This window comes from Lycorma delicatula, chromosome 11 (assembly GCF_047948215.1).
Source record: "Lycorma delicatula isolate Av1 chromosome 11, ASM4794821v1, whole genome shotgun sequence".
NCBI classification, from domain to species: Eukaryota; Metazoa; Arthropoda; class Insecta; order Hemiptera; family Fulgoridae; genus Lycorma; species Lycorma delicatula.
In genome coordinates, this window is record NC_134465.1 from 23111033 (window position 1) to 23134939 (window position 23907).

A 23907-nucleotide genomic window follows, 5' to 3' on the forward strand; every position below is an offset into this window, starting at 1 on the left:
GCTATAAAATTATTTTAATTTTAGAACTACTTCTACAACCAGTTAATTAGTCAATAATTTTTTATACATTAAATATTTATACTGTTTAATATATAGTATATAGTATTTTAATATATACATATATATACAATTGTAATTGTTTATATATATAATTGGGTATATATACCCAATTATATAAGTACATTAAATATACATTAAATATTTATACTGTTTAATATATAGTATATAGTATTTTAATATATATATATATATATACACTCGTAATTGTTTATAGGGAATGGTTGTGATAAAATAAGGGTTGAGAGAGGAAGGAGTTAATAATGGTAAAATAAATATAGTATTAAATTATATAATAGTCATTGCAGAGCCTTTTCATAAACAACATTATGAGTTGCGCTCTAACAAGTTGCACACAATTGACCACATGACAAGCAACTTAAGTAATAAATAATGCCTCCAATCTAATGTGGCTTGTTCTTAGACAATTTTTTTATAAATGTGATAAAAATATTTAAATGATGATATCCATTGGTGTATTGCCTTTAAAGTACTGAAATTTATAAAAATAAAATCACGACAGTATACTTTTTAATAGTAGAAGTTATAAAAAATTGTCTTTCATCTGATCTTATACTACAATTAAGTTTTATATACCACCAGTCATTTAGTTTTGATTAACTCACTGAAAAAAGATACAAATGCACAAAAATCAATACCAACATGAAAATTTTATCTATACAGCAAAAGACAGAAACAAATTTACAGCAACTTAAAATATACAGCAATACATAAAACAGCATTCTAAAATGAACAAATGATACATGCACTTTTTAAACACATTATAATTTATAAAAATTTCAAAACTGATTCAAATATCTGTATCATATTCAATTTCCATTTAGCGCTACATCACATGGTGCTCCCAGCAGTGGTTGCTTATAAAATTTAACATCAAATGAAAACCAGCTCAGAAACTGGTAAAGTTATTTTTTTAAAATAATTTTTATCTTTAAAATTATGTTAATGTAGTTGATTTTAAATAGATTTCAGTCACAAAATTCTCTTCTTATTTATTGAAGCCTTTGATTTGTAATTATGAACTGCAGTATAGCTTACAATAAAAAAATTCCATAAATAATATGACAAGATCAACCGCCAAACATTTATAATTAACTCAAGAGAATAGTTGACAATCTTCTTAATACATTCAACAATTCAGATTAAGTTCTGCATCTGCGTTAAGGTAAATATGAATAATGAATGTGATTTTACTAACCTCAGTTCTTCTATTTGACCTTTACACATTAAAAAAAACATATTTACATAAAAACTAAACTGAAAGTGGTATTCATTTTATAAAAGGTTGTATTCATACAACTATATGGTTTAGATGTGTGGTGTAACCAGCAGTAAAGTTAGTTTAGTTCCAGAACCACTACTACAACTGGTCATTGTAATTAGTCAATAATTTTTTATGTATTAAATAATTATATTGTTACTATTAATTAATTTAGTATTTTAATACAAATTTATTTATGGAATGGTGTGAGGAAATAAGGGTTGAGAGAGAAAGGAGAATAGAAATTTAAATGAAAGCAATAGATCGATCTATAATCATATATAATTCCCTGTACAATAGAATTTCCCTAGGTACTGACTCATGACATGATTAGTGTTGCCAACATAGAGGTAACCATTTACACCACATTCTACCAGCGATTAGGAATTTCAATGTTTATTGCTTTATAGTCATGTGTAATGTCATACCATCCCATCGTGACATTAGACATTCTATTGCAGTTAAACCAAATAGCCTGTGCAATAGCATGCAATTAATTATTTACTTATATGATGCGATGTAGGTTTGCATAACTCAATAAAGTTGTATAGTACCTGTTATTGTTGGAAGAGTTACTACCATAAGAGATTATATAAATAATAATAATGATAACAACAACAATAATAATATTAAATAGGTTGTCAATTACTAGTAATTTATGTTGTCACAATTACATAATGTTATCTTGAACAGTACATCTACATATTACAATATACATATCTCTATATACGTTGAACCAAACCGCTGCATTCCTGTCTTACAAATACCTCTGTCACTGTTTAACCCTTCTCTGACACTACATTAGATACTATATATGTTTCATCTCCCTACCATCGTCCTTTTCATACAACCAGCTACTGTTGCAATTGTGTTATTGAATTCCATTCATGTCTCTGCAACTAATCAAGTACGTACAATCACATTATCACATATCTGTGTAGTATTTCCAATGCGTAATTCTAATTGTAAAATCCATTTATATAAAATAATTCACTATTAATAATTATTATGCTTATGTAGTTTTTTGTGATATGTTATTTTATTATAGCTAAAACTGACTGAAATGTTTTTTCTTTTACAACAATAATTTGATAAAAATCATAAATATTCACTGAAAATGTAAGGGAGCATGGAATACTTAATATATATAATATTAATATTTTTATGTTCCTATTGATCTTGTAATATTTATTTATTTACTATGCTTACTTTAGGAAATACAGGCGATTACATTTAGTTGCTGATGAAAAAAGGATGTTTTAGGATAAGAAGAATACCAAACCTAATATTGAACATTCAATAATTTTTTCAAAAAAAAATATTCAAACTTTAAAAACTTATTAACTAAATTTTAAGAGCTCAGTAAAAATTACAAATTATTTATGAAATTTGAATAGCCATTCCCCAGAATTTACTAGAATTCTTTGCCAGGGATTTTAGTGGGGAAAGTAATGTATGTATATATAAACTGGTTTCTATTGTTCTCTTTACTTAGTTGAATGTACTGTTCCATATCAACCTGGTAAACTGCTAAAATGCAGGTGATATTCAGGCATACAAATGATATATCACTCGCATATTTCACCAAAGGGCCTAATTGTGTAATGAATATCATTACTCTTAGAAAAAGCAGCTTTACTGCCTTATGTACTTCAAATACTCTTTACTTTACATGTCTTGTAAATTATAAATTTATAATTTACATTCATTTAATGTACTTAATTTAATATTTAACAATTTTCAATATTACATATCTCAGACAAATTCAGTTCGCAAATTATATTTGGCTGTGAAGTATTTATTCTAATACAGCACATTTATTACAGAAAAATTTATTCTTATACCAACATTTTTATTGATAATTTAAAAAGTTCTTCGGTTAAATGAAACCCTAAGGTGTTATTTTTAATTTTCAATTTTTTTTTTTTTTAATTCATTTACAGTTTTATTAAGTTTGAAAAATTACTAATATCAAGTTTGCAAATGTGTGTTGAATAAAAATCTAGAGAAAATTTATGGTTGAATGATTACAAACAATCATATATATATTTAAAAATTTAATTCTAAATTTATGCAAATTTGAATAATAAATTACTGTAAAATTGGAATATAGTTTTGATCAGATGAATCCAAAATTAATTAAAAACAACCCAGTTCTTAAGGTTAATTATTTCATTTCAGATATAGAAAAGTGTTTATATTTTAAAAAGCCCAGTATCATCCTGAAAAGACTTCTATCATGACTTATTGCGTAGCTATTGTAAAGAAAATAAAAATGCCTGGATTTATCTCTTAGGTAGCCCCTCATCAGATCATATCAAGCATTCCAAATATTTGCAATATGAACATAGAAGGGGGTAATCTAGACTCATAGAGTGAGAAATAGGAAAGAAGAGATCAATGGAAAGTTAGTAGATGTCAAGGAAGGATTAAGGTAACAAATGAATGTTCCTACCACGGGAAAGCTGAAGACATGTTGGTAACAGATGTTCATATTGTTCACAAATTCTAGGGAAATTGAAGCAGTTTTATCTAGTTAAGATCAATTTGAAGATAACCTTGCACATTCATGGATTGTACAGCACATGTAAGAATATTGTTGAACTATTACCTGTTTTGTCAGACCCAACAATTAGAGGGTAGTGATATTAATATTTAATATTAATTTTTTCAGTAGGTATAAAAATAATACAATTATTGATCTCTTTGATGGAGTGGTAGCATCTCAGCCTTTCATCCAGAGGTCCCAGGTTCAAATCCTGGTCAGGCATGGCATTTTTCATACTTTACAAAATTTACATTTCATAATACAATGCACAAGCTTCAAGCGTATACAGTGAATTAATCATAAAAAAAAATCTTTTAATTTTTGTTTTCATGAAAATATAAGTTTAATGAAAAAATAAGAATTAATTTTCTATCAGCTAAATGGTGCTTTGCTGCATTACAGCAATCGTGTCCTTGCTGCATTAAACATTCAGTTCGATTGTAAGAGGGGTCTGATCGCCTAGCCACCAAGGAGCAAAGATATGATCCTACTAGATTTCTTTTTGTGGGAGCATATGAAAAACATTGTTTATTCGGAAAAAATGCGTAACATCAACCACTACTGGAGAGGATTGTTGCGGCAGTAGCATCCATTACACCTGAAATGCTGGTAAGTATGTGGGAAGAGCTGGATTACCATCTGTACTTGTGCACGGCAATAAATGATGCACATATTGAAGTGTTTTAAATTGCAAAGGCTTCAGAATTTACCCTTTCAGAATATACACTCATGTAAGTAATATTTTAAATAGAATGCTTTTTAAATAGTACTTGAAGGAGTTCTTTTATAAACACTGTATATATAAATATATATATAAAATGAATTCTTATATCTAATATGAAACCATTATTTTTAATTCTTATTATATGGTGCATAAATTTTGCAGTTATTGTTATGCGTGTTAAATCTTTATTGAATGCCCAAATTTAATGAATTTTTTTTTTGTTTGGTTTTTTGTGGTGGAAGTTTTTGTTGTAGGGTTTTTCCATTCATCATTAATGAAAGGTATTTCAAGGAAAAATTTTTGTCAACAAAGACAATTAGAGGGTATTTTTCCATTTTTGTTTCCATAATTTGCTGAGTATGGATTTTAGTAATATAATGAAGTATATACTGATTTCTTTGTGATATATATATATATTTTGAGAAGAATTTCAAAACAATTGAATATTTAAAAAAACTTAAAGTAAAAAATTATAATATTTATTCTTGCACTCCAAACAAAATTAGCTTATACACCTGTTCTTTGGTATTCATTTTTTTATTTTTACAGAATTTAGGGTTTTATGAATAATTTTTTTTAATGCAAACAACATTACAACTGTTTGTTTTTTTTGTATTTATATATATATATTTTAATGTAAAAAAATAAGATCAATCTAGAATTTATTAGAAAAATAAAAATTATTATTTTCTAAGTATTTTATAAATTTTGAATTTTAAAAGTAGATACCAAATAATGGCCCAGTAAATTTTTTTAAATTTTGTACTAATCTGACTTGTAAAAATATTAAATTCTATTTAAAAAGTGGATTGTTTTTTAAATTTTATTTAATGAAGTAAAACAGTTTTAGTCTTTCTTATGGCCATGACATTTAAATCATCTGAAGAGAAGCTCCATAACAAACAACATTGCTGTTAGAGTAATGACATCCTGAGTGTAAATCAAAGATATCATTTGTTTACCTGAATCTTTCATTCATTATGGCGTATTATAGTGTTATATATGTTATAGTGACTTTTGATTCATACTAAATAACTAAATCATACATATATAAATAATATTTATACATACAGAATTATAATAGTTATTATTAACTGCATTTTTTATATTTATTTTAAATTTTAGTAAAAAGATCTCATTTGGTTTTTTCTTATTTACATTTCATCCATATTTATTCTGTCTGGGATTAACAGCAGTTTGAACCTTTTAATCGTAAAACGATAAGTATAGATTATTCTAAAAGTACAAACAACAGTGTTTTACTCTAAATGTAAGCTGTACCCAACTTAGAGTAGAGTTTGGCTTAAAGGAAGGTTTCTTTCTCATAAAATAACCTCATTGCATATACTTAAAATAGATAGGCTAAGCCTAGTGCTTAACAACATACACATACAAATACACAGATACACAAACCTATGCAAACATTTTCCTCACCCTTTATAAAATCTTTTGATCAGAAATTTGCATGTAAACTGCTTCCACCTAGAAGATATAAGCCAGGAAATTGCCTCCTAATAAAGTCATGTTAACAAGCTACATGCATTATACATAAACTGCCGCGTTGTTCTTCTATATTAAAAGTTTCCAATCAGCTTGTTAACTTTTTATTATTTTTATTTAGTTTTTAAGTTGTTATTTATAATAAAAAAGCGTAAAACATTATTTAATAAAAAAAAAATCTTTTAATAATAATATTCAAATGGAAGTTTCTGGATAATATTTTTAAATATTCATTGTTGGTGATTAGATATAGATTACTTTTATAATAGCTTTATTTTACTATATACAGTCATGTGTAAAATATATAAATATATTTATTAAATATTAAAAAAATTACTATTGAACTTAAAAAAATATTAAAATAATAGCTCTAAGTTGCTAAAAGGAAATTATGCTAATCAGTCAAAAAGTGGGAGTATGGGTTATATGCATTTCTCGACGTTTCATGACCCAGGGACCCGAAAAAACAAAAAAAAAACTAACTGTTAACTGTTTAAAATTTTTTATTAGATGTAACTGTGAAGGTAATATGAAATAAAAAAGTTACTGTAGACTGATTGCTTATAACTTGAAAATGAAAGCATTTATCAAGAAATGGTTTTCGCCATGGTTTTTCTCGTAAAGGTTTACATTAAAATCATGTATCATACGTCCATCTTTCTTTTAGTTTGATTCAATGTGGCGGAACCAAGATGGCAGACAAAAATTTCAAAGATAAATAAGTAATTTTCTAACTATACATATCTGCATTTGTTTTTACCTCCTAGCATCTTTCAGTTTTGAAATATGAAGCAGTTTTCATATTGTATGAGTTAGTATTTGTAATATGAAGCCAAGTGTGTGTGTGTGTGCATTTATAAAATCTAAAACAACGTCTGTCATCATTAAGAAAAGCGATTTCCTTTAAAACTATCCTTTTGTAAGTTATCCATATAAATGAGAAATAAAGGATCTGGAACTTTTTTACACACATCTTTTTATTTAACTTATAAGAAAGAACATGGCATTTTTCTGTATTTAAAAAATTTAAGGTTAATCAAGTATATTTTTTTAAATTTTTAGTGAGATTTTGTATGAACTTTTTTTTGTTTTGTGTCAGAGGAGGAAAAATCTGCATCCAGACGCCCAGCAGCCCGTACTGCTGGATGAGTGGGGTATCCCGCAGAAGTGGTTTTCCCACTAAAAAACCTCCTCCCATCCGCGACGTGATGATGGAAACCACCTAATCAGGTATTCATCGCCATCATTCGTGTGTTAACGGGTACAACTACATAGTCTTTGAGCCACAGCTTCAGGCCGCCCCTGAGGGCACCCAGCAGTGACGATCCGGTAGGACCCCCGTTACCCATCCACGACAGCTGGCCTTCCAACCCCCACTCTTCGGCAGAACACTATCCTGTTGGTTCTCTTCCTCAATTGTTTTCTGTGAAATGACTTCTCGAAACCACCTGGAACACCGGTTCCAGCCTTCCCTGGAAGAGAGCATACATCTCATTACGTCGTTCGGGGTGATATCCTTCCCAGTTGGCCTCATATAGCCTCCCAACGTGGGCAAGCAGAAATGCTTGTTCATCATCTGTCAGATCACGTATTACCATTTTAGCCTCACTTGTGTTGCCTTCGAGCCACAGCTTCTTGCGTCCCCCGGGGGTACCCAGCAGCGGCGATCCGGTAGAACCCCCGCTACCCACCCACGAGGGTTGGCCTTCCACCAACTCTCTCCGGCTTTCCTACCGATTTTGTTCATCCATCATCTTCTGAGAAAGGACTTTTCGAAACCACTCGGAACACCGGTTCCAGCCTTCCCTGGAAGAGAGCCTACATCTCATTACGTCTTCTGGGGTGATGTCTTCCTCGATCGGCCTCATAGCCTTCCAAAGTAGGCAAGCCAGAAATGTGTGCTTTAGATTTTTATCGTTAAAATTTTTTACAATTATTTATCATTTACAATTTTTTGCAATAGAGTTTATCGTTAATTTTTTATAATTATTAGGAAGCGAATTAATCTTAAAATTCATCGAAGAAGATGTAATGCGACTGGTATAATAAATAGGTTAATTTATAATTTGAATCAATTAATTATAATATTTCAAATAAACTAAATTGTTACAACTTTACTTCGTCTATTATAAAAACAGATGTTTTTAATTGTTCATAATTTATTATAATATTATCAAATGAATTGAAAAATTCCGAGTACTACTGATAAATAGTAATTTATCTGTGGTGTATGTGTCTGTGTGTGTGTGCGCGCGCGCGCGCGATCATACTTTTTTACTTGGTAGCGTATTTCTTTAGAAAAGGAAAAAATAATTTTTTTTTGTACGTGTTTGTGAATGCGCGTACGTTTACATTCAAAAGCGGTATACATTAAAAAGGATAATTAATTATAACTTTTCTCTGTCTGGAATCATATCATCTAACTACTGTAGTGTTTATTAAAATAGTTAACAAAGTTTTATCTCTTATTTGATTTAACTACTCTTAAGTCCTTTTTGTTTTAATTACTTTTATATTACCCACGACGAAAACTTATACAATTCCCCGTTATGTTCATGAATTAAATATTATATTTCATTGTCCTTATGTTTTGCAGTATTCTGAATCCACGTTTTTAAGCAAATAGATTTTAAAATCTGTTTCACTTATGTATGGTACTGATGTAAACCAACATTCTACTGGATTAACGGTTTAAAATGTTTACTCATTCGTAATTAGATTAGAAACATCAAGGATATGTTCTATTAGTGATAATAAAGAAGAAAGTTCTTAGAAAAATACGTTCGGAAACGCTTTATTAGTGAGTATCGGCTGACGAAAGATTTCTCCCTGATTTCTGCGCCTTCGGTAAAATTAAGCCTGAATGTAATTCTTTGAACCAAATCTAAGTAGTAAAATTTAGCAGTTTTATATGAAATATCACCTGAAAAACTAAGAAAAAAGTAATAAATACATTTCAGAACAGTATTTTAAATTGTTTTTTGAGAAATTGGTGGTAAAACACAAAATATTGTGGTCTAAGAACAAACTATTTTACGTTTGGCGTTAAATAATTTTGTTAAATACGTAAAAAAAACATTTAAAAACAAAACTTGTATAGAATTTGATTTTAAGAAAAATGGTATGTGTAATGTCTACATAAATTAAATATAAACATCAGAATTTCGAATTTTAATAAAAACAAACTTATCAAAATATGAAAGATTTTAACTAGATATAAACGAAATAAAATTTTCATTATCGGAAAGTAAAAGAATTAAATATTTTATAAAAATAACAAATACAAACATTAAAAAACAATTTACAAATAATTAAATAAACTGTTGAATACGTCTTCTGCCATAACGGGTACAACACTCTGCTCGACGGACTATGTTTTTGATAGCAATATCGATGTGAGGTGATGATTTGATGACAAAAGTTTTAATTAAATAAATATATAGCTTATTTTCTTTTTTGAAAATTTACGTACAACATAATTACGCCGCTTTAAGTGTTACAAGATCTACGTCCACAAATAAAAAGGAATTAACTAATCTTATATCAAGTTATATTTGCGGTACCCTTCTCTTTTCTATGCTTTGTTTTATTGTGGGCGTTATTTTTCAAAATATATCCGTTATTTGTGGTACTGAACAAATATTTTTTTTTTTGTCTTCAGTCATTTGACTGGTTTGATGCAGCTCTCCAAGATTCCCTATCTAGTGCTAGTCGTTTCATTTTAGTATACCCACTACATCCTACATCCCTAACAATTTGTTTTACATATTCCAAACGTGGCCTGCCTACACAATTTTTCCCTTCTACCTGTCCTTCCAATATTAAAGCGACTATTCTAGGATGATTAGTATGTGGCCTATAAGTCTGTCTCTTCTTTTAACTATATTTTTCCAAATAGTTCTTTCTTCATCTATTTGCCGCAATACCTCTTCATTTGTCACTTTATCCACCCATCTGATTTTTAACATTCTCTTATAGCACCGCATTTCAAAAGCTTCTAATCTTTTCTTCTAAGATACTCCGATCGTCCAAGTTTCACTATCATATAAAGCGACACATTATTTATATTTGTTCTTTATTTGTTTCATATAAAGAACAACTATAAATTATTAGATTTTAAATAATTGAAGATGAATTAAAATATTCACATACAGCTATAATGTAGTAAATAATAATAAAAGAAACTTTATTTTTGTTCATAAGTTATATGGGCGTGAGTGTGCTTGGTTATTAACATGTTTATTATATTCTACTACCGTAATAACTTCTATTTAAAGCGAACAACTTTAACGTAAGTTGCGTATATACAAAAATAAAAGGAAGACGAATTAATGTTTACCCTTTCATTCTTCATCGATCATCCCTTTTGTTTCTCTCCTTTTTTATTCCCCTCTTCTTCGCTTCTTGTTCTTTTATAACTACTATTGTTATTCTTTCCCTGCTCTTTTGAACCGCTTAAACGACCCCTATTAGCACCCTTGACAACACCCTGCCTTTTTCCAATGTCGTTAAGCCCATTTGTATCTCTTCTTTTATTTCTTATATTACTTTTTGTGATTCTTTTCTGATGTTCTTTTTCTTTCCTCTTTTTTGTTTTGTTTCGTTTTATACACTCGTGAGGTATCGTTTTCTGTTTAATCCTTAAACTTATAGTATCTTTCATTTATTTTCTTCATAACATCTGTAAACTACTTTAGTTTTAAGCGTGGTGTTTTATATATTATACGGTAGATTAGATTTAATTTTTATGAATTTACGATGGTACAAGTTATAACTTGTCATCCGGTAATGCGAAATAAATTTTAAGCGTAAAAACAACTGTGTCTTAATAATTAATTATTAAAACTTAATAATAATTTGAATTATTTTTAATTTGTAAAGAATTTCTATTTATTATATACGCACGTATCCCTTTTTAATGAATATTTAACGATAAAAAAATTAAAATATTAGATAATTTTAAGGAAATCTTGTTCATATTATGTATCTTGCCTTTGGTAAAATTATATATTTGACTCAATTCAATGTTTTTTTTTGTGATTTCGGGGCGAGGCACCTCAGCTAAATAATAATCTTTATTATTTTTCACGCTCTCCTTTTTACCTCTTCTACTGATTTTTCTACCGTTATTTTAATCAATCCTTTTTATCTCACACGGTGTATCACAACCGATTATCATTCTAATTTGAATTGTTCTTATCACCTAGCTGTGCAATAAGAACAATTCTCCTTCAATAATCACCTAAATCTCCTAATTATTTCTTTACTTTTCACTTATCTCTTAATTTAATATTCTCTAAAAACTCTAATGCTCACCTCAAAAAATATCTCGGGTACTTTTTTCTTTTTTTTTAGCGTCCACGTTTCACTGTAAAAGTTCATTCAGATATAACATAGCCCACGGGCTGGTCAAGTGGTTAACTCGTCACCGCAAATCACTTGTTTAATAGCTGGTTTTCGAAGTCGAAGATTCTAAGGTTCAAATCCTAATAAAAGTTACTTGCTGTTACATATATTTGAATACTAGACAGTGGATACCGGTGTAATTTGGTGGTTGGGGTTCAATTAACCACACTTTTCAGGAATGGTTTTCGGAATGGAATGGTTCAGGAAAGGACTAAGTTTGAACAATACTACATCTCGTTTACATGCGGTAAATATCATCCCCATGTTACTGGACTGTGAGAGGGTTGCTTGTTGTTTTGTAGTTTAACATATTGCGACGTAGCCAACAGGAAAATAAAAGATTTCAGTTAATGCTTCGATTCTAATTCCATCGTAATACATAATAATTGTTAGTTTTTGTTAAACGCTTTCTTCGCCGTTTTATCTTGGTTTTATTTCTCTTTCATTTTACGGCATCTAAGTATCGATATTATTTTAGATTTTCAGTTTTTCTTTTTTGACCAGAAATTTATCGACTTAGTTTTGTTTCCTTAAGATTCATTTTCATTCCGTATTCTGCCTTAATATATTCTAATTTTGAAACAATTTGATAAATCTGTTATGTTTTAGTTTAAAAAAAAAATAATAACATGTTATTTACTCTTCTTTTTCCTTCACTGATCCCTTTATATATTTGTCCAGAATATTTTCGATCAAATATTTTCAACACAGCAGTAATAAGGTAAACTTTTGCCTTATTCCTCTTCCAAAGTCGGACCATTTTGTTTGAGCTTTCTTTATTTGCTTATGAAAGTTTATGTAACGGATATAAATATGAAATTCTTTCGTCTGATAATACCTTTTATTACCGATAATATTTTGACTAGTTTTGGCGTGACGTCTGTACGTATGTATCTCGCATAACTCAAAAAATGATTAGCCGTTGGATGTTGAAATTTTAGATTAAGAACTATTGTAATATCTAGTTGTGCACCTCTCCTCTTGATTGCAATCGACTGGTCCAAAAGTGTCCAAAAAAGCCCAAAATTCAAAATATTTGGATTTTGGCCTTTTTTTCAACTGTTGTAATAAGCCCTCATTGAGAGAATTTCAACGATATATTACAAGTGGTACTTATTTTCATTGGTTCCAGAGTTATAGCCAAAGAAATGTTAATTAATAATATTTGGCTCTTACATGGCTTCATTTCCTTTTTTTTTAATTTTTTTAAATTTAATTATATTGATGATTATATTAATAATAATTATCAACCTCTGATTGTAAATAAAAAATAAATATAATAAATAATAATGAATAACAATAAAAAAATGAAACACTTCAGAAGTTATTAATGAAGTAAAATTTTATGTACTTTTCATTTAAAAAAAAAAATGTGTATATGTAATTTAATAGGCGTATAAGGAACTCATGTGTTGTCCACATCACATTTTTTTTAGGCATAGTTGTGCAAATGACTAAAAGAGAAAAACTTTGGGGGTCAGTATTGTGGAGGGGGGAGCAGATCAACGTTTAAAACTAACGGTTTTGTTGAAGTTTTAAAAACTTTATCATTTTATCTAAACTTTTAACATTATTAATTTTAAAAAAAATAATTCATTTTAGTGTTATTTTGTGTCCTTCCTAGCATCGTCTCTAACATTCGTAGAAGATGCTCTTCAGATTTCTTCCATTCTCAAAACTACTTTCAGCACTCAACATTTCTGAGAATGGAGGTAACTTGAAACGCACAGACTACGAATGTTAGAATGATAATTCTAGGAAAGTTAGAAAATAATACTCATATAAATTAATAATCCAAGTGGAAATATAAAATATTATGAAAATCTTAAATATTATACTTTTAGTAATAATATTATAAAAACATTTCACCATAATTCCCCCCACCCACCGCAAAAAAGAAGTTCTAGGTAACTTTTTATTGGTCGTAAATTTTTCAGTGGAATTCTGTGTAGTTTTTTCATTTATCATAGTAAACGTAGAAAAATGAAGGAAATCCACGGGAAGATTATAACATATTTATTATCTAGATTATTATTATAAATTTTACCTGCAACGGTAAACATGTTTTGAAATATTTTTCACAAATAAAATTATTTTATTTATCAAAAATAGATTTAAGCTAAAACTTCAAGGTAGTCGTAAAGAAAGAAGAATAAAAAGAAATAAGAATAAAAGAAGTATACAGATAAAAGAATAGCTGGAGCATCAAGGAGTGGAAGTCGATAGAAAAAAAAGAATTAATTCAATAAAAAATTTCCGCACTAGTTATCATTATACATTTTCATTAATTGTATTGCTTGATATTACAAGAATATATATATATATACAACATCGCAAAAAAAAAAACTTACAAGTCAGTCAAGAATAAAGATAACACAAAATCTTATAAATTTCGTTGAATTAATACACAAACCTTAAATAAAACATAAGTACTTCTCGCAAGAACTATCTACTGAATTCAAAGCTTACATACAGTGAACCAATCTTTCAGTTCTATTTCGTTAAAAATATAACAACAATAATAAAATGATAACAATAACTTCTTTGTTACGTACGGAAAATCTTGTTTCCACAAAAGGTGGATTTTTTCATTTTATTTATCCCTGATTTCTATTGTGTCAGAAAAAGAAATAACCAATGTTTTGTAATAGAAAATATATTATTGTACAAACAACAAACAATATGATTCTGTAAAATGTACATAATCAATCAATTACAATTATGCTAAAATTTGAAAAATTTTAATTTGATAAAAATAATAAATAAATTCCCAAAAAATTATTTCATTTATATTAAAATAAAAAAAAATTCTATTCAAAATGAAATTAATATTTTTCATCTGCTTTTAAATGGATTTAGAAATAAAAAATTATTTAAAAAAAACCCCGCCGGATTAGTCTAGTGGTTAAAATCGTCATCGCAAAATCAGCTGATTTTCGAAGTCGAGAGTTCTAATATTCGAGTCCTTGTAAAGGCAGTTGCTTGTATATGGATTTGAATACTAGACTGTGGATACCCGTGTTCTTTGGTGGTTGGGTTTCAACTAACCGCATCGGAAAGGCTAATTGGCCGGCCTCCATGGCGCGAGTGGTAGCGTCTCGGCCTTTCATCCGGAGGTCCCGGGTTCGAATCCCGGTCAGTCATGGAATTTTTACACACTACAAATCATCTATCTCATCCTCTGAAGCAATACATAACGGTCGTCCTGGAGGTCAAAAAAAAAAAATGGCAAACCACCCGTATAACCTCCAAAATTCCAAGGAGTTGAAATCGCCAAGGGTAGCATACGACTATAGCTAAATTTATTTTATTTTTAAAATATTAATTTATTTCCATAAATAAAAAGAACAGCATCTCTAAAGATGAATACTTACCATCTGGAAGACTTAAACGGGAACCTCATTACCGATCTGCTAAGAACCAGAAATTTAGGTTGATGATTGAGAAGTAAAAAGGTTACACACACATCTATACAGACGGTCGGGTGTGGCTATTCAATAATATTCTCTTATAAAGAGATAATATATAAGCTTAGTGCCTATTCCACTGTGTTCTTTTGCGAGGCCTACGCAATTACTCCGCCTTGAAAATTATTGAGGCCCTTAGTGACGACAGCTTTCAAATAACATGTGATTCTTGGACTGGACTTGAGAGCTTGTAACAGTAGACGATCCACCATTCAAATTATCTACGATATCCTCTCAACAGTAAAGAAGACTGGTATTGGTGCGGGTTCCGGGCCATTCGGATTTCTTCGGGAACGAAAGTGCTGATGAGGCTACCAAGAAAGCGGCAAAAATGGCCTCCGATTAGAATTAACGTGTGAGAGCGACTTCACGTAGACAGTCTGTGCCAAACTACGTACTCAGTGGAATAGGTTCTGGCTGGTGATTCCTTCCAGGCCTTAATGATATCCGGGAGAAAGTCTTCGAGAAATCTTCTATTCCAGAAGAAACCAAATCATCCTGGCTGAGAGTTAGACACACACAGCTAACCCAGCCCCATCGATTTGGCTCTTCTCAGTGGAACTGTAGGCGTGCAATGTAAAATGGTCAATGTAGATTGCTCAATGTTCGGGTCTATCGCCGACAATTACACCTAGATTGAGAGATGAAAGGTATACTCAACCGGGAAAAAATACATCAAAAGACTGTCTCTCTTTGGTAGTGGGATGAGAAATTATTTTTGCGGATTTGCTTACGTGAGATCCCTTACGGAGTAGTGAATGCATAGTGAAATTAGTCTCGGGGTCATGTTCCAATCTTTGTTACCCGTTTGTTATTTATGTTCCACTTTCTTATCCAGTGTTTGGTGTGTTTATTGTATAATTATTTATAATCGCTTAGTTTTATTTTAGTCACTAATAACTGTTATCGTTGATGCGACAATAAAAAAAGACGGGAAAAACTACCAAATAAAAAAATTTTAATTAAAAAAAATATATATTTGTATACAGAGTAACCGAACGGGCTACCACCGGGTTGGTCTAGTGGTGAACTCATCATCGTAAATCAGCTGATTTCAAAGTCGAGATTTCTGACGTTTAAATCGTAGTAAAGGCATTTACTTTTATACGGATTTGAATACTAGATCGTGGATACCGGTGTTCTTTGGTGGTTGAGTTTCAATTAACCACACATGTCAGGAGTGGTCGGCCTGAGACTGTACAAAATTATAATTCATTTACACTCATATATATCATCCTTTGAAGTAATAAACAGAATAAACAGAGCCCAACGGGCTAAATTACTTAAACAAAACTTGTAGAGCATTTGATTCTGAGTAAAATGATTTAAGTAAATTCATATAAACTAGATGATACAAATCTAAGATTTTAAATTTTTATTAAAAAGAAACATATCAAAATGTGGCAGCTTGTAAGTAGGTATTACACCATTTTACTCAGAATAAAATTCTCTACAAGCTTTATTTAAATATTTTGTGTGTTTATTTCCCGTTTAATAGAATTATTTTACGCTAAACATAAACTAGTGTCTTTTTAGTTCCTAATCTTTTGTATTTTATTCCAGATTTCTCTAAAGAAAATACTAAAAATACAGTTCTTGGACCTGTTTGCTTTTTATAATTTTCCAGATCGGTTAAAACTAGTTAGTTTTTTCATATAAAACTAGTAAATTTTCCCCTCAATTTCGGCCTAAAAAATTACAGTCTATCTTACTTTTACCGAAAGTGCAAAAATCTTTCACCAGCCGCATTCCTTAACAAACATATGTTTATATCAACTTTCTCCTCTATACGTAGAACCAGTAGAACATGTTCTAAAGTTTGTTACATTCTTCATGAATCACATTGTATAAACTTTGTACCTTGTTTTGTGGAACTTATTTTACTGTAAGAAAAATACAGCGCGTTCGCAAATTCGCGGTGTACTGGAATTATGGAAGTCTAATGACAAAACTTTCTTAATTATTACTTTGTATTTTTATTTGATTATTTTATCAAGCAGTTTCTGTTGGTTTAATTTAGGTAGTCATCCACTTCGATCAGCGTCTTCAACAGAGCCTGTTGCCTGAAATTTTTCGATAAGAGTTCGAACTAGATTGCGATGAGGAACAGACGTATTTGAAATCTTTTCAGAAAAATTGTGTTTCATTAAAGCAGTGTACTTATCACCTTCACGAAAGACGTGTTCAATAAGAAAAATGAGTTTCTCTACCGAAAAAAACATTTCATTTCTTGTAAATATAGATTCTGATAAATAAAACAACACAAAATGAAACTAAGCACGTTCAGTCACATCTTAACATCTGAATTCTTTGTTTATTACTGAGCAATGCTCAACGAACCCACAGGGCAGCCAACCTAACACCGTTAGAACAGAATGCATCACGTAATTCTAATGCATACATTTTTCCTTGTTTAGCTTCCGGGAATAACCCTCAGTTATTACTTCAGAGGATGAATGAGGATGATATATATGAGTGTAATTTATGAGTAGTCTTGTACCGTCTCAAGTTGACCATTTATTAGATTTGTGGTTAATTGAAACCCAACCGTCAAAGAACACCGGTATCTACGATATAGTATTCAAATTCGAATAAAAATAACTGTCTTTACTAGGATTTGAACGCTGGAACTTCCGACTTCAAAATCAGTTGATTTGCGAAGACGCGTTCACCACTAGACCAACCCGATGGGTTCTATATCATATTGCATAAGGACTTTCCGAACGCTCTCTATAAAATTTGATTAACGATTAGACTCATGACTTTATGAAAGAAAAATTTATTTAAATGCTTAAAGTTTTATCATTTTTTTTTAAATTTAAATTTTACGTTTAATCTCTAGAAATCGGAGAAAGCTTTTAATTGCAATAATTTTTATCGTTGTGAGTTTCTAGTTAGAAATGAGATAATGGTACGTTGGTATAGCAAAAATAGTGCGGAAAGTAAAATTAAAATAACCATTTTTATAATATAATTAAAATTGTTATTTATATAAAATTCTGCAAATATATTCTATTTTTCTTAAATCTTTCATTATAAAAATTATTATTGGATACTAATATGAAACGTGGTTACGAGGGGAAGTCCCTCCATCTTCCTTTTCCATTTAATTCTTATTAAAATAAAAATATGGAGTACATAAATTATTATTCAATCATTAAAAGTGTGTAACGATTTGTGTTGCGTAGTAATAATACGGCAAGTGAAACTAGTCAAACTTCTTTTAAACTGTATTCTAGGTCAGGAGGTGGCTATTGTTGATTCGCACAGTTGTGAAGTTAGTTACGTGCCAACCAAGTTGCTACCCTAAATGTAGTTTTATTTTTAAACATTAATTTTAGTTTCTTTCGTATGATTTAATTATTTATTTACTGATTCATACAAAACGTGGATTTATTTTTTTGTTTTTACTTTTTTTATTCATCTTGTTTCTATCATGGAAATGTAAGTATTTTTTTTTTTTAATTTTATTAATCAGTACATTTTCAAAGAAATAATTGTACTGAAATTTTTCAATAGAACAGCTGTTTGGTAGTATTTTAATATTTTACAATCGTGTTTATAATTTTAGTGAATAAATGTTTACTTTATTCTTATCAAAACAGATAATTATTATTTGTTATACAAATTACATCGCGAATGGTAAAATCAACCGGTTAATACTTTTTTCATTAATACACATTTTTAAACATTACTGTTAATTAATCGCACCGATCTATTGTTATTTTTTGTTTTGTATAGGAACAACATCTGTTTGTTGCGTTGTAAATTTCATTCAGGTAACTTAACTGGAACATCTTTTAAACAAAAAATTATATTATTTTTAATATACTGAAGATAATTTTAGTTTTAAAATTTTTATTTATTTATTTTTCTATCGATGTATTAAATTCACCACATAAACTCGAAGCTTTTGCGTACAAATTTGAAGATAAAAATTTTAAAGCGAATAAAAAAATACCACCCTGCCCAGGATTCGAACACGGGAACGTTGAATGATAGACCGAAACGCTGCCACTCATACCATAGAGACCGAGTGAGAGGTTAGGCTGAGACACTCTCTTTTTCTGTTTAGCATGCGGAACCACCGAAAGGTAATACTTAAGAGGATGATATGTAGGAATGTAAATGAAGTGTAGTCTTGTACAGTTTCAGGGCGACCACTCCTGAGAATTGTTGTTAATTGAAACCCAAGGACCAAAGAACACCGGTATCTACAACCTGGATACTATAATAATAACTGTATAATTGTAACTGTCTTTACTAGGATTTGAACCTTAGAACTTTAGACTTCAAAATCGGCTGATTTGCGATGACCGGTTAACCACTAGTCCAGCCGGCTGATTGGCTGAGACGCTACTATTCCGCTTTGTTTTGTCTTCATAAATTGATTGTTATCGTATTAAAATTATTTTTAAGTAAAATTTAAAGAAAATATGTTGGAACTTTTTTCATATTATTAATGTTCCGCAAATGTAAAACATCTGATGTGAATACCACATAACTTCCTTGTACGCTTATTAAGTTACACATACACATTTTTTGCTGCACTTAATTTAAATCTATTTCATTTGAAAGGGAGATACGCTCCTCCAGTTCTTTAATAAAGGGGACAATTACACAATTGCATTGCGGTGGTCACCACATTACAATACATTCTTTTGAGGTGACCGTATCAGCATTTTATATTAGTTTATATATTAATTTTGTTTCACGTCGCTCAAGTAGTTATGTGGTGTAAGTGAGAACGTGTCGGATCCGTAACCAGGCATATATCATCGGTTCGATTCCGACTAAAAAATAATAATAAAAAAATGGATGTATACATCCATTTTTTTTTATTATTTTTTTAAAATTTAAATGTATTTATATATTAATAATTATTAACCTCTGCAAAAATTTTTGAATTAAAATGAAAACTACGTAAAATTTTATTTCACTAATAACTTCGGATTTTTTTCAATTTTTATTTATTGTTTTTGAATTATTATTTATTGTAAAACTTTTTTTACAATTGAAGATTAATCATTATTAAGAAATAAACATATATATATATATATATATATATATCTTGTCAGATTGAACCGATGTGCCTTCCCCTTGTAAGATGCAAATATTTCATTAATTAAAATTTCATTTGGCTGTAATTCTGGAACCAATGAAAATAAGTACCACTTATGATATAAGAGATGGTGATTGATTATTTGATAAAATGTTTTTTTGGTTTATTACTTCCTTGTACGAAGTAAAGGAAGTATTGTATTTTTCGCGATCACAATACTCCGTAAATGGAAGTATATACTCCTTCGCGAAAAATTCGGTTTTCAGATTTCAACGGAAATATCCATTTTGACCATCCGTGAATCCACTTTGAGTAATTTCGGCGTGACTTCTGTACATATATATCTCGCATAACTCAAAAACGATTAGCCGTAGAATGTTGAAATTTTTGATTTAGGCCTGTTGTGACATATAGTTGCGCAGATTTCCTTTAGATTGCAATTGACTGGTCCAAAAAAACCCAAAACGTTTGGATTTTGGACTTTTTCTTAACTGCAGTAATAAGCTCTCATTGAGAGCTTTTCAACGATGTCATAAGTGGTAGTTATTTTTATTGGTTCTAGAGTTATAGCCAAATAAAGTTTTAATTAATGAAATATTTGGATCTTACAAGGGGAAGGTACGTCGGTTCGAATCCGACTTCATCTGTTTTTTTTAACTTTTTTTAATTTAAATATATTGATTTATTAATAATTGTTAACCTCTGATAGTAAAAAAAAAATTACAACAAATAATAATAATAAAAAAAAAAGAAATAATATCATAAGTTATTAATGAAATAATATTTTATGTACTTTTAGTTTAAAAAAGAAATGTGTATGTGTAATTTATTAAGCGTACAAGGAAGTCATGTGGTGCCCATATCAGATTTTTTATATATGAAATTTAGGTAAAAAATTCGCCAAAGTAAAGTTTTTCTAAAGGGCCTCTAAAGAAAGTCGAAATTGGTCTTTTCGTGATATCCCAACATCCACTGATCGAATTTTGAATAATATTAATACGTTCAATGATATATATAAATATTTGAACCAAATTTTTATTGTATCGGTTTGGTTAATCCTGAGATGTAGTGCGACACATGTACGTACCAAAAAAACATACATTATACCAAAAAAGCATACATTTGTACGTACATACAAATGTATGCTTTTTTGTTATAGATGAACTAGTTGGACCCTAAATTGTAGAGCTTGGCAAATACCCGATTCACCATTTTAGAGATGATCACCATACTCTCATTTTTAACATGGCTATAGGTGCCATGTTAGTTAAAGGTGCTAAGGGTTTACTAGTTATATTTGCCGGAAAAGTAATAGTAAATTGTTGGATTCTAAAATATTTATTCTAATAGTAGATCGTTGGGTTGTTGAGTTTACGCTCGATTCTAGTCTCTTATGAAATATCTCTCCATTAATTATCGTATCTTTTTGTAGTTACTGGATTTTTGCCTTTTGATATTTTTGGAGTAGGCTTTTATCCATACAGACAGGATTTTTTTTTGTTAACGTAAACATATTTTATGCACAGATAAATATACAAATAAAATAATAATTAAGCAGGTAAAAAAAAAAAGAATTATGACATTGATCTTAGGACATTTAATATTTACTCATTTTTCTTTTTTCTTAATAGTTTTTTCAAGGAATAATGTTTAACAACCTCTAGAAAAAAAAGTATATTTACCGAACCGTAAAGTTGTATTTACATTTACCTTAATTAACTTCGATTTTCTAATTACCTTCTGTTTTTTTTCACATCCCAAGGTTACGATTACTTGTTATTACAAGTAAAACAGGAGTATCTTATGGTTTTACATAACCATTAGAATATTAATTTTGCAGTTAGCTTACAATATTTGAATTTTATGTTTGTTTGCTGTAGATTTATTCTGTTTAAAGGTGTTTCCCTCCCTCTGGATGTTAATTATGTTTAAAAATGGGATAATATTATTTTCGATCCAATATTGACGCACCAACTCATCTCAATTTTTGGACATCTGGACGTTTCTTATGTTAAAATATTCTAGGTTAAAAAGTTATGCATGTATGGTTAGGTGTATCTTTTGTCTGGATTACGTAAAGCCTATTTTCTTTAAAAAAAGAAAAAACTTTCATACTGAAAGGTAACAACAGTATTATATATATATATATATATATATATATATATATATATATATATATGAATATATATATATATTCATATATATATAAAAATATATATATATATATATATATAAGGAAAAATAAAAAAAAATAATTCAAACCAGTCGGTTGGAACAAAAAAAATAAAATATGAAAACATTGAAATATCAATTTTTTATGGGTGTACTCACTTTTTAAGTTATCTTAAATTAATTCTAATGTTACTGGAAAATTAATTTGTAAAAGTAGTAATCCTACTATATAGAATCATGACTAACAATTGTAATTGTTTTACGGTCCGGATTTTGTAGATAAGTACCTTACTTCTGGCTGGAATTTTATACAACCACCGAAAAGGAAATATAAATGTGGGAAGATTTATAGATAAAGCCGCTCTTATTTAGCTATATAAATAATTAGGTTGTGATAACTGAAAAGGATCATCACATCCTAAACACGAATCTAATGGGAATTTTAATACGTCAAAAACTCATAAAAAGTACCAAGAAAGAAAAAATGAAGTTACGAACGACTCAGGAAGGACTGTAAAAGAGACAATCCTATCCAGATTAATACCACATATCTTGTGGAAATTGGAATTTTTGCTCTGCTTGTAATCTTTCTGAAAATCAGATTAAATTTCCCTAGGATGGCTGTAGAACATTACTTCTCATAGATTTTGTATTGATCAGTTTAAGCGTATTCAAAAAAAAAAATCCCTTTTCTTCCAAACGGTAAAGTGCGATTCATTCAGTGCTTAAATTATTTAAAATAAACTTATCTACGATTTATATGGCGTGTGAAAGGATCTAACTGGATATTAGAATCTGTTCAGCTAGATTCCCTGTTGTAGGATAATCGACACTTATTAATACGTATACGTTTAGAATATTATAAACAAGATTTATTATAACATAATATACTTAGAGAAATAGAAAAATGTATGAGTAATTTTTGACTCGAACCAATTTATTTATTAGCTGGTGAGGTCTCGCTACGTTCGCCCTTCCTTTCTAGCCTGGTTGCTCCAGACGGGGACTTCCACTGTGTTCATTATCCTCATACTTGTGAGAATAATGTTGATAAATAAAAATTAAAGCTTGATCGATTTATAAAAACAAGTATTGTACTGTAATTTTTTCAGAGTAACGTTTGGTCAGCACAGGACTCGAAACTTTAAACCCATCGGGTTGGTCTAGTGGTTAACGCGTCTTCCCAAATCAGCTGATTTGGAAAGTCGAGAGTTACAGCGTTGAAGTCCTAGTAAAGCCAGTTATTTTTACACGGATTTGAATACTAGATCGTGGATACCGGTTTCAATTAACCACACATCTCAGAAACGGTCGAACTGAGACTGTACAAGACTACACTTCATTTACACTCATACATATCATCCTCATTCATCCTCTGAAGAATTATCTAAACGGTAGTTACCGGAGGCTAAACAGGAAAAAAGAAAGGACTCGAAACTTTGAGTGTTTTGAAATAAGTTGGTTTCAGAATAGTCGGCTCCCATCTTAATATTAGTATTTATAGCCGGTTACCTAGTTACATACGGGAAAAAAATTTGTTTCATGGTTTTTAGCTTTACCAGACAAACATCATGTGGAAGTTAACGTATTTCGTTTCTCATTTTTTATTTAAAACCAATTTTTTGTTTTATGTTTTTTAGAAGTAATTAGAGGCAGGTGCAGCCAGTCGAGTCGCACGGAAGAGTTACA

The 23907-nt window shown here is 29.6% G+C and overlaps 1 protein-coding gene across 4 annotated transcripts in view; it reads left to right on the forward strand.

Moving 5' to 3' along the window:
- Positions 1 to 2141: 2141 nt before the first annotated feature.
- Positions 2142 to 23907, forward strand: part of LOC142332330 (venom carboxylesterase-6-like) — a 107076-nt gene continuing 85310 nt past the window's right edge. Inside the window, exons 1-2 of one of the 4 annotated variants that reach the window (XM_075378701.1) lie at positions 2203 to 2246; positions 4290 to 4618. The gene's annotated coding sequence lies outside the window, so the exon portion shown is untranslated. Of the gene's footprint in view, positions 2247 to 4289; positions 4619 to 18248; positions 18429 to 23907 lie in introns of those variants that run through there. The other 3 variants (XM_075378704.1, XM_075378703.1, XM_075378702.1) reach the window with 3 other exon arrangements.